This window comes from Chenopodium quinoa, unplaced genomic scaffold (genome assembly GCF_001683475.1).
Source record: "Chenopodium quinoa cultivar QQ74 unplaced genomic scaffold, ASM168347v1, whole genome shotgun sequence".
NCBI classification, from domain to species: domain Eukaryota; kingdom Viridiplantae; phylum Streptophyta; class Magnoliopsida; order Caryophyllales; family Amaranthaceae; genus Chenopodium; species Chenopodium quinoa.
The window spans coordinates 1,139,231-1,150,553 of NW_018745024.1; the positions used below are offsets into that span (position 1 = coordinate 1,139,231).

At 35.8% G+C, this 11,323-nt stretch overlaps 1 pseudogene; it reads right to left on the reverse strand.

The window, feature by feature from the left end:
- Nucleotides 1-8,673: 8,673 nt before the first annotated feature.
- Nucleotides 8,674-11,323, reverse strand: part of LOC110708253 — a 44,820-nt pseudogene continuing 42,170 nt past the window's right edge.

Here is an 11,323-nt window from a genome sequence, read left to right on the forward strand (position 1 = left end):
TCTATATTTGAAAGATTCTAAAAGAAGATTGTGGATTTCCTCCCTAGATTCTACCCAGATGTCATCTGTATTTTTAATCTGTAAATTGTATTAAAAGCTATCCTTTTACGCATTCTATTATGAAATAATCTTGTATTTCTATCACCTTTCATAAGCCAATTTTTCCTAGAAAGGGCACCCCAATGTTGTTGGCCAAAAAGTAGAAGTTTCTCTCTTTGGCGCAACATTCTATTCATATGACTTACTAAGATCGGGTTAAAAGGTTGTATGTGTAACGCTTTTTCGAGGTCCCTTATATTTTTCTGAATTAAGTATGAGCTTATTATTATTGTTCCCATATCTTTTTTGTGCCCATTGTTTTAATTCGACCTTTGTACGAGACAATTTTTGTTGAATTCTGTAGAATCTTGATCCCTGTATTGGTGTTGGCCACGTTTTTTTCACGATTGCAAGAGCATCGGCCTCAAGAGTCCAATGGTTTTGGAATCGAAAGGGTCGATGGGGAACTATTTGATTATTATAATGAGAATCATAAATTAGAGGAGCATGATCTGATATTGTAAAGACATCAAATTTTATCTGACTCTGCGGAAAAATTTGAAGGAAATCATTACTACAGATTGCTCTATCTAGTTTTTTATATATAACTCTGTTATTGACATATTGCTTCCAGAAAATGAATTTAGGGTTCTAGGAATATCTAATACATGGGTATTTGCTATAAAATTAGGTAGGCGTTGTAATTGATGAGGAAGAAATGGTCTCTAACCGATTTTATTATTTACACACAACATTTTATTAAAGTCTCATAAAATAATCCAAGGCATAATAATATTTGAGCTAAAAGAAGTAAGGTAATTCCAAAAATCATTTTTATCAGACTCTTGGGTTGGACCGTAAATGCCACTTATTAACAATTCACATTTTAGAGGTTTAAAAATAATATTTAAGTGGGCACACCTTTTTGTCAAAGTAGTTTGATTAATACTAATTTTATCAACATTCCAACACACCCAAATGCCACCCGAATGACCATTTGGTTCAATAACAAATGTGTGATCAAAATGTAGAGATTTTAATATTCTCTTACTATTAGCAGTATTCGTCATTGTTTCCAAGACAAATATTATGTCTGGCTTATGTTTATTTTTTAAAAATTTTAGTTCGGCCAAAGCCTCGGGTCTTTTCCCACCTCGTATATTCTAGCATAGAATTTTGGTAATGATAATGTATGATAATGTAAGAGGGCCTTTGCCGCATTAGATTCATTGTGAGTGTCAAGCACTCGATTCCATTGGGGTTTGAAGCCCCGATTCTATAATATAAACTATTACAACTATAAATTTTCGTGAGAAAAATAAAATAAGCCACAATAAAAATTTCCAGGAAGTGCAAAGAAAGAAGAACATTAAGTTGAAAGCTTCTTTCCAGTAGAAATTTGCAACAATCCACCTCTATATTTGGCATGACCTGTGCCAAAAAGAGAAAAATATATAAGTGTACCACTGTAAACATAATTCATATAAAAAATTACAAGAATAATCAGAGTTAGTACAAGAGACACAACATAAAAATAGGCCCTCAGTCCCATGGAAAAAAATAGTCCAGGTCACATCCTTGGGCCAAGGCATCCAAGGGTAACAACAAAGGACAACTCCCCTCAAAACTCCTGCAATCAGTCCCCTAAACCAAGAGAACCTGGTGTGACAATGAAGGGGAGTAAAGATCAGAGGGGTCCTTTGCTGCTGCCAGCAAGGAAGCATAGAATAGCAACAATAAAACTTAATACAACCTGTAACCAAACCCAATCTTGGAAAACTAGCTGAACATATTAAGGGAGGGTGCAAGGCTTGAGATTTATAAAACCACAAATACCAAGGGGACAATACTTTATTATACAGAAAAAAAAGGTGCAAAGATAATGATAAATAAATAATATTCCAATGGAATACACGTAGTAGTACCATAGTAGCAGTAAAAGTTAATTGCAAAAGGACAGAGAACATAAACCGGTTATGCAAGAGAGGGTAAACTAAATAGAGAAGTTGCATTAGCTTAAAAATATAGAAATTACGAAAGGAAGGATCAGCATGACAATTAGCAAGATAGCATAGGCTGAACCTTAGTAGGAAATAGATAATGAAAAGAAATATAAATTACATACTAAAAGAGTAAAATAAAGAGCTAGTAGCTGGAATCTCAAACCCAAAAAGCACACATAGCACAAAGACTTAATCATAATTCATAACACAAGTAGGGGAACCCACATCCCCATCATCACGTTTCTACCTTTTAGAATTTTCAGACTTGTTAGTGTCATAGGAAGGAGAAGCAGTCATGTCAACATCGAAATTTATCTCAGGGCTATGGTGGATAACCCCTAAAGCTTTGAAGAAAGCCTCATCGAGATCATCCTCATCATTAAAAAAAGTCTCTTTTTTCTAGAACAGGAAGATTAAGAGTGATTTTTTCCCCTGTGGAAACCTGAAACTCACCCAAATAAGCAAAAGCATTGCTGATGGGAACAGTAGCTACCTCCCCATGATTTGAAGAAGAAGAAGGGGATTGGTTGAAGCTGGTAAGGTTAGGATTAGGAGAATAGACAGTGTTATTGAACCTAGAGAAATGGTTGGTAAAAGCACCTCTCCCACTTTTACCACCCCTTTTGAAAAATCTAGGTCTAGCACGACGTTGTGGCTTGACATGTACCCAGTCGGAGTGAGGCAGAGGGGCTTGTTCCCCCTGAACCTCTAGATTTCTAGCCTAAAGCCGAGCCACTATGAGTTCAAGAGAAGGAGTAGGCTTTTTAGGACAAGCCTTCAAGGTGTGGTCTTTATTTCCACACAAGGGGCAGACTTCATGAACTCCCTCATAAGAAAGATAAAAAAATTTTGTTTCGCTCACCGATATGCGTAGAGAGAGTACAAGGGACAGGTTTAGAAATATCTATATTAAGACAGACCCTAACAAACTGAGCTATATCATCATTTCTTAGAGTATACTCACCAAGCTTGATAATTAAGAGTACCTATGCTAAAAGTCAGAGAAGCACAATGATCCCAAGTCCAATACTCAGTGGGAAGAAAAGGGATTTTAACCCACTGATCAACATGAGTAATCTCATTATCGAAGGCGAAAAAGTTTGGCTCCCAAGGAATGAGTACTAGATTAAGCCCCTAAACAAACCAAGGTCTGCAGGACCAAACTTCATCTCTATTAATAGGGTTGATGAATTTGATGATGTACCAACCATTAGCTAGGTACCTTATAGAAACTTCCCCAATAATGAAATTCCACTCTCTAACCAGCCTAGAGGTGACAGTAACATAAGGCACAATCTTTCCCCAAATTTTAGCATAAAATATTTTTGATTTGTGATCAGCTATGGTAGCTTCAGAAAGAGTAGGTGCATTGACAGTTATACTGAAGTGAACTGTATTTGAAATTGGCGGTGTAGGAGGACGTGCACAGTCTAAAGAAGAGGGAGGGGAAGGAATAATAGGATTGTGACCTCCCAGAGAGTTGAGGGTGCAGTGTCACTGGATGGGTGGGATTGACTGGTTTCACAATTAAGGCAATCCATACTATTAATTCCACATTCAACAAGTTGAGATTTGGAAGGCAAATGGCAGGAGAAGGATGTCGTGTTGTAAGAATAGAGGCATAACTAGGAGGAGGGGGAACGTCTGACATGAAAGCTATACTATAAGTAGTAAGAAGAAGAAAGTGAAGAAGAAACAAAGCACAACAGAAACAATAAGCAAAGAGGATAAAAGAAACACGGAAGAGAGATGCTACAAATAAACACAAGTCGGGGTATAAATAGACAGGAAAAACCTATCCCCAAGCAAAACCATCAGAGAAATGAAGGGACAATAATAAACCATGATAAAAATAATAATAAAAAAGCAGAACGAAAATCACACATAATTTTCGAAATAGAGAGAAGAACAGAAAAATAAATTGGGAAGAGCAAAGGTTCGATTAAAAAATTCAGAAAATATAGAAAAAAAGCAAGTAATTTAAACATGCAAGCAAAGCCAGATAATTAAGTAAAAGAAGGTAGAGAGGCTTCCCTGAGATCCAATTTGTTTTATTCTTGATATTATCGCTTGAGATTGCTTGTTGTATATTTGCGGATTTCCCCAGAAAAATAATCATCATATCTACTCCATAGACGGAGACGAGTAGCGTATTACCCAAGATCTGCAAGATCTCGATGCTTAGAGACCTTTTGGGTTCACCAATCTTATAATTAAAAAGCTTAATTGGGTAATTTATCTCATAAAGTAGATAGTCTTTTATACAAAAGAGATAGGAGATCCATAGTTGACCAATTGATGGGCTAATAGCATAATAATTGCTAGAGCTAATTAGGAAATGTAGGGGAAGATCGAGCAAAAGTATGAGTCTTTGGGAAACGAAACGGCAGCGGCAAGGAGCTAGGTATTTGGTGGTGTTTCTAGGGTTTTCTATTGGGTAAGGTTGGGTTTTTCTTTCTCTTTCTCTTTCTCTTTCTCTCTCTAGATTTCTTTTTGCATCTCATGTTTCATACTTTGGTGTATAGTGCTCAATAGGAACACAAAATCCCAAATAATATGAAAAAAGTGATACATAGTGTATTTATACTCTCCATATTTTATTACTTGTTTTATTTCTATTGAATACGTATAGTATGCTAATGTAAATTATTTATCTATAATATTTTAATTATCAACAAGCATAATTCTAACAATTGAAAATTAATAATCTATTCATTAAGACAATTTCAACAAGTAGTCATAAGATTATATATTTTTTATGTATAAATCACAGACATTAGTCAAAGTAGGTTAAATAAATAGTGCAAAAAGTAGAAATGGAACAAGTAATTAAATATGGAGGAATATAAACCAATCATATGATTTTTAATCATCAGTTTTAGCTTTTAATTGAAAAAACTAGTTATTGGCCTGGGCGATTCCCCAGATTATTTTAAATCTATTACTTTAATCGAACTATATATATTTTGGCTTGTTTGTCACTAAAAGCTTAAGTGATGGTGTTTTTTTTTTAATATATAAATTAAAGATGATAGCTTAAATAGTTTGTTGTTTGTATCATCTGGTTTTACTAAAAGACTTTTTTTTTTTTTGGCACTAATAAATATAGGGTAAATGATAAATCAAATCCTTTGTGAAGAAAAATAAATTGATAAAAACAAATGGACTAATGTTTAATTTCTTACAAATTTTATTATTGTGCAATTATTAAAGTTTTACATGGAGGTTAATGAATGGGGTTTTTCAATCACTAAAGGATTGGTATGATGTGGCATCATATCATATGCCAAATGACAAAATTGGTGACACATGACAAAATAGTATGTCTTGCCATAAGCTATTTTGGTGTTTAGAGAGGCACAAAGGCGGGTGATCAGAATCGATCTCAGGATATTCTAGAATGGAGGGGACACCCTAACCACTTGAGCTATCTTTAACTCTCTCTTGCCATGAGTTTTAAGAAAAATTGATAGGAATAATCTCAACTTTGCTCGATTCGCTCAAAATAATCCCAACTTTTGATATTTTTGTTAATAATTCGAACTTTAATATGAATTTACTTTTAAAATTTTAATGGTCCTAACAAGTCAAAAATCTTGTTATCACAAGTCACCTGACATGTGCTAGGACGTAATTGGCCAGAAAAATAATAAAAAATTAAACTAAAAAAATAAATAAAAAATAATTAAAAATTAAAAAAGCTTTAAAAGAATTAATAATTTAAAAAAAAAATCCAGCACACAACAACCACTGCCACCAGTGCTTGACCACCATCTCGGCTACGAGCACCTGACCCACTCCCCAGTTGGAAGATCTTGCAGTCGCAAACAACCCTTCCCTCGCCGGCGAAGCTCGGCCACCTTACTCCTTTCCTCTTCCCACGAACAACCTCGAATCCCCAAATTCCCCCACCCCGACACGCAACCCTCCTCCCATTTCCCCCTCCCCTATTCACCGCATAAATGTCCCTCCCTCCCCGAAACAACCCCTGTCCCCTATTCGCCGGCCCCCAAAACCTTAAAACAGCCTCAAAACTACCCAGATTACCCAATGAGAAGTTACCTTAAACAATCCAGAAAACCAAAGGGAAGGGGTGAGGAGTAGGACCAGCTTCGCCAGAGGGGAGAGGGGAAATGAGCCAACGCGATGGGTGTTGGCTAGCTAGGGAATCATCAAGACATCAAGGCGTCGACCGTTGGAGGTAGGGGTCAGGCCGAGGTCGCTGGGCTTGGGGCGACGATTACTCCGTTGTTGCATTGGTGGTGTCATTTTTTTTTTTTTTTGATAATTTTTGTAAATTTAATTAATTAAACAATATAATCAATAATATAGAGAGCCCTTTCCCTGAATAACGTTAGGAAATTATCTAATTCCCAAATTACAACTACTCTTTTTTTAATTCCCATTATACCGTCCATGTCAGCTAAGGAAAACAAACCAATTTTTTTTTTCTCGGTCCAGCAACAAACCGCTACTTCAAGTAGCGGTTTTAATTTTGTAAACCGCTACTTCAAGTAGCGGTTTTCCTCAAAACACCGCTACTTGAAGTAGCGGTTTATGAAATTAAAACCTTTATGGGTTTGTTTTGTAAGTTTTTCTTTAAAAACAAAATATTTGTAAATCAGTAATTAGCAAATACAAACCGCTACTTCAAGTAGAGGTTTCTAATATGTAAACCGCTACTTGAAGTAGCGGTTTTCAGTAGCACACCGCTACTTGAAGTAGCGGTTTATTAATAAACCCGTATTTTTTAAAAAATTCCCACTGAACCGGTGACGTGGACGGTAGGGTGGGAATTAAAAAAAGAGTATCTGTAATTTGGGAATTAGATAATTTCTCAACATTATTTAGGGAAAAGGCTCTAATATAGATTAAAAATAAAGTTAATTATTTTTTACCAACCATGTAATGACACGTGTACATTAATTTTTTTTTAATTAAAAAAATTACCTTTTTAACGGTTACATATCACCTGGGACCATTGAAAGCAAATTCATATAAAAGTTCATATTATTAAAACAAGTAATCAAAATTTGGGATTATTTTGGACGAATCGAGCAAAGTTGGGATTATTCTTTTCAATTTTTCCTAATATAATTGATTAATTCTACTAACATGATATTAAAGTCAACGTATCACCACATAAAGATGTAGATAAACTATACATGATATACAATGAGTATATCTAAAATCCTTTCTCTCTCCTCCTTCCTCTCTCTAAAACCCTAGCCTCCATTGTTGAATTTTGAAGGGATTTCCATCGATTTTAATCGGTGGAAAGCCCCAATCCTTGTTTTTTTTATTGTTTTTTTTAGGTTTATAATAATGCTTCCTCCTTTTGGGAGGAACTTTTCTCCCTCGAAAGAAAGGGTTTCCGATCTCCTTCGAAAGACAAGGGTTTTTCGACCTCCTTCGAAAGAAAAGGTTTATCTCCTCTTTTCGAGAGAGAAATTTCTTAGTTTTGAATCCATGGTAGCAGATCTAATGGATTGTCGTGCAATTATTTTGAAAAAGTTATCAAGTTTTCGAATATGAACAGATGAATCAGAAGGAAAATATCCTCACGGCTACAAAAGATCGTTAGATTGTCTCTCCAACAAGGCTATAATTTTCAGCGATATAAGCGGGAGATGCTCTGCAGTGCAAGATCTACTCGACGATCGTAGTTTTTATGAAGGAAAATTCTATTTGATTCAAAATCTTATGTATTTGTTAACGTCGAATCTCTATTATAGATGTCGTATGACTTTTAATTAATGAAATTTTTTGCTATTCAAAAAAAAAAAAAAAAGTCAACCTGACACAAAAATATTGCAATTCACCGGTGTATTTCTGCTAATATATTCTCTCAATTTCAATTAATAGGTGCTCCACAAGTAAAATCTACATGAACCCTATAATAGTCTATTTTGGAGTTTATTTTTAACATATACGGAGTAGTACTTAATATGAAGTTTTTTTTTTTTTTTTTTTTTTCCTTGCGTGATTATTTTTGCACAAATATTTTGGGCCTAATTTACAAAATAGCATAGAGCCCGCAAAATGTTGAAAACGATCCTATTAGCACACCATGCTCTCCAATACGCAATATTGCTCATGGAATTAGCTCCATCAACACATAAATCAACAACATACTTTATATCATACCAAACTTTCCTTTTTAAGTATGTTTAATGTGATGGTATTCATGGTAAAATAAGCTGGATTTGTTTCCACGTCATACCCTTTTCATGAAAACATCCACATTCACCTAAAGTCGTTTCTTCCCTAATCTCTTGCTTTGCAAATAGCAACCATCAATTAATTTGACAGTAACCAACACTTTTGTCTTTTGATTTTATAACAAATTGCTCATAAATTGTCGTTATTATTGATTGATTTTGTACTCAATGATTTATCTATAACTATACTTTGACACATACTTGTCTATTTATCAACGAACTTGATACTTACTCCATATTTGTGAGTATATATACTTGTACAAGTATATAATAAGATGTATGGTGTCTTAGTCAATAAACTAATTATAAGTCAAAGTAATTATACGATATTGTAATTAAAACATGGTTCATTATTGTTCATAACACGTGGTTCTTTATGATGGTTCCCTTTCAAGAATGAAAATAAAATGTCCAAATGATCAAGATATGTTAAATATAAACCACTTGTTTACAAACAATATCAAGGTGCACTTAAACTCACATTAGTTTACCCAACAAACACTTCAACTGGTATTATACACATGTTGTTTGGGATGATTACAGTCGTCTCTAAGATATTATTTGTTACATCAAGCACTCTAAGAAACTCCAATGACTTAGAAACACAAAACTTGAGCTTTACTAGAAGTTTCACAAGGACAAAATACATCAGAATATATGTAGTAGTAGAATTATAGTGAGTTAATTAATTTAGGACTATAAACGTGACATAGTGACTAATTGTTCTGTTTGATGCTCGTTTTGCACGGTTGATACGTTAATCTTCTTTGCAATAGCCCTTAATAAATCCTTTCGTGGCTTACCAGTGGCCGTCTTAGGTATCTCTTTCATAAACATTACCTTCTTAGGTAACATATAGTGTGGTAAGTTACTCCTACAATGTGCAAATATATCTTGGTCCGTCAATTTTTCATTTTTGACCTTTTGCACTACAAACGCACAAGGACTTTCACCCCATCGCGGGTGAGGCATTGCCACGACCGCTACCTCCAACACCTTTGGGAGTCGGGAAATAACCGCTTCCACCTCCACACTACTAATGTTCTCCCCACCGGATATGATCACATCTTTCAACCTATCTTTGATTTCAATATAACCATCCGGATAGATGACACCCACATCGCCGGTATGGAACCATCCGTCCTCGAAAGCCTCGGATGTTCCTTTTTCGTTCTTCAAGTATCCCTTCATAATGCCACTACCACGTAGTACAATTTCACCTTTTGTAGTACCATTACGAGGCACACTTTGCTTTGTTTTTATGTCTTTAACATCAACATCTACCATGCTAAGGACACTAACCCCTTGACGTGCCTTAAGTCGCGCTTGTTCCTCATGTGGTAAAGGGTCCCACTTGGTTTGCCACTCGCAAACCAACGCCGGGCCCGTGGCCTCTGTAAGCCCGTAAGCATGCACCACGTGGAACCCTAGTTGCCCCATCTCCAGCAGCAAAGCTGCAGGAGGAGGGGACCCTCCTGTAAGGATTTGAACTCGTGACTTAAGTTGCACGCGCTCATCAGGCTTAGCCTCCTTAATAATGTTGAACACAACGGGTGCACAACACATGTGTGTAACCCCATGTAAGGCAATACTCCGATAGATCTCAGACGCGGTTGTCTTTCGGATACAAACATTAGTCCCACCACGGGCCGCAACCCCCAAGTGAAGGTCCACCCATTGCAATGAAACATGGGTAAGGACCACAAATAAACCGGTTCTGTTCCCATCTCCCAACCCAACACCATGCTCAAGGTGCTAAGGTAGGCTCCGCGATGACTATACACCACTCCTTTAGGCTCGGACGTGGTGCCAGAGGTGTAGTTGAGAGCTATAGGATCCCACTCATCATCCAACTTAACACCCACAAAATTAGGATCACCCATTCCAATCACTTGTTCATACTCCAACAACCCATTATAACGACGCTTAAGATTATAACTCAAAGGCTTATCAACATCAACAAGAGGGAGGGAAGATTCAGCCACCAAATCTCGGTTGCTAGTCACTAGTAGCTGCTCATACTTAAGCTCACCTTTCTTGACACCACCACCATTGTTTCCCGTAGGATAACCTATCTCATTGATGAGAATCACGGATGGTAAGACGGCTGGTGGCTTCGCTTCAGCCTTAAGAAGGCGCATCGCCTTGCAAGCCAAGGCGATGTACTCATAGTCCACGAACAAAATCTTTGCCTCGGAGTGGGAAAGGATGTTCTTGACTGTGTTAGCATCAAGCATACTATTGATGGTGTTTAGTACGCCTCCTGCCATTGGCACTGCAAAGTGCATCTCATATAATGCTGGTATGTTCGGGGCTAACACTGAAACCTGAAATCGAATAACAAATGCACAAGATAAGTTATTGAAATTAATTTTATTAAATTGAAATTACTTTTATGAAATATTTTGTTATGGAGTTTATAATGTTATTGATTATACGTTAGGCTTATTACATGTTCGAAAAATCAAGGTTAACAGGTACAACGACATGTTCAAATGAATCTAACAAGATCTTTAAGTATCATGTTCGCTTGTTAAAATTTATTATGGTCGATATTTTCAAAGTACTCCATTTACACTAGTCCATTTTTAATACGAGTATAATTTATTAGTCACAAAAGATTTTTGAGGAAATATATAAATATCATTCATAAATCAAAATGAGAGGTGAGGAATTTAGGGGTCACTCCCATTGAAAAGACATCACACAAATTTATAGGACACCATTAGTTGGGCCAATAAGCTTGTACTTTTCTTTGGGCCTTGTTATGCTAATCAAACACATATTAGCGCCTTTAAGCTGATGACCTTTCAATTCATAATGAAATGTTTCTATCAGAGTTAACTAATCCATTTATTGAATACTCCGTCCGCAATTATGTTTCAATTTGGAATCATAATACTGTTAAAAATTTACGCTTGTGTAAATATTTATTGCAAGGTCAACTCTTGATAGTGTTGCTCCCTTTTTAAATTACAAACTTGTTACTTTTTCGTGTTTTAATAAGTGTTTCACTTACTAAATCCGACCGTGTTTTAATAAGTATTGTTTCGGGGTTTT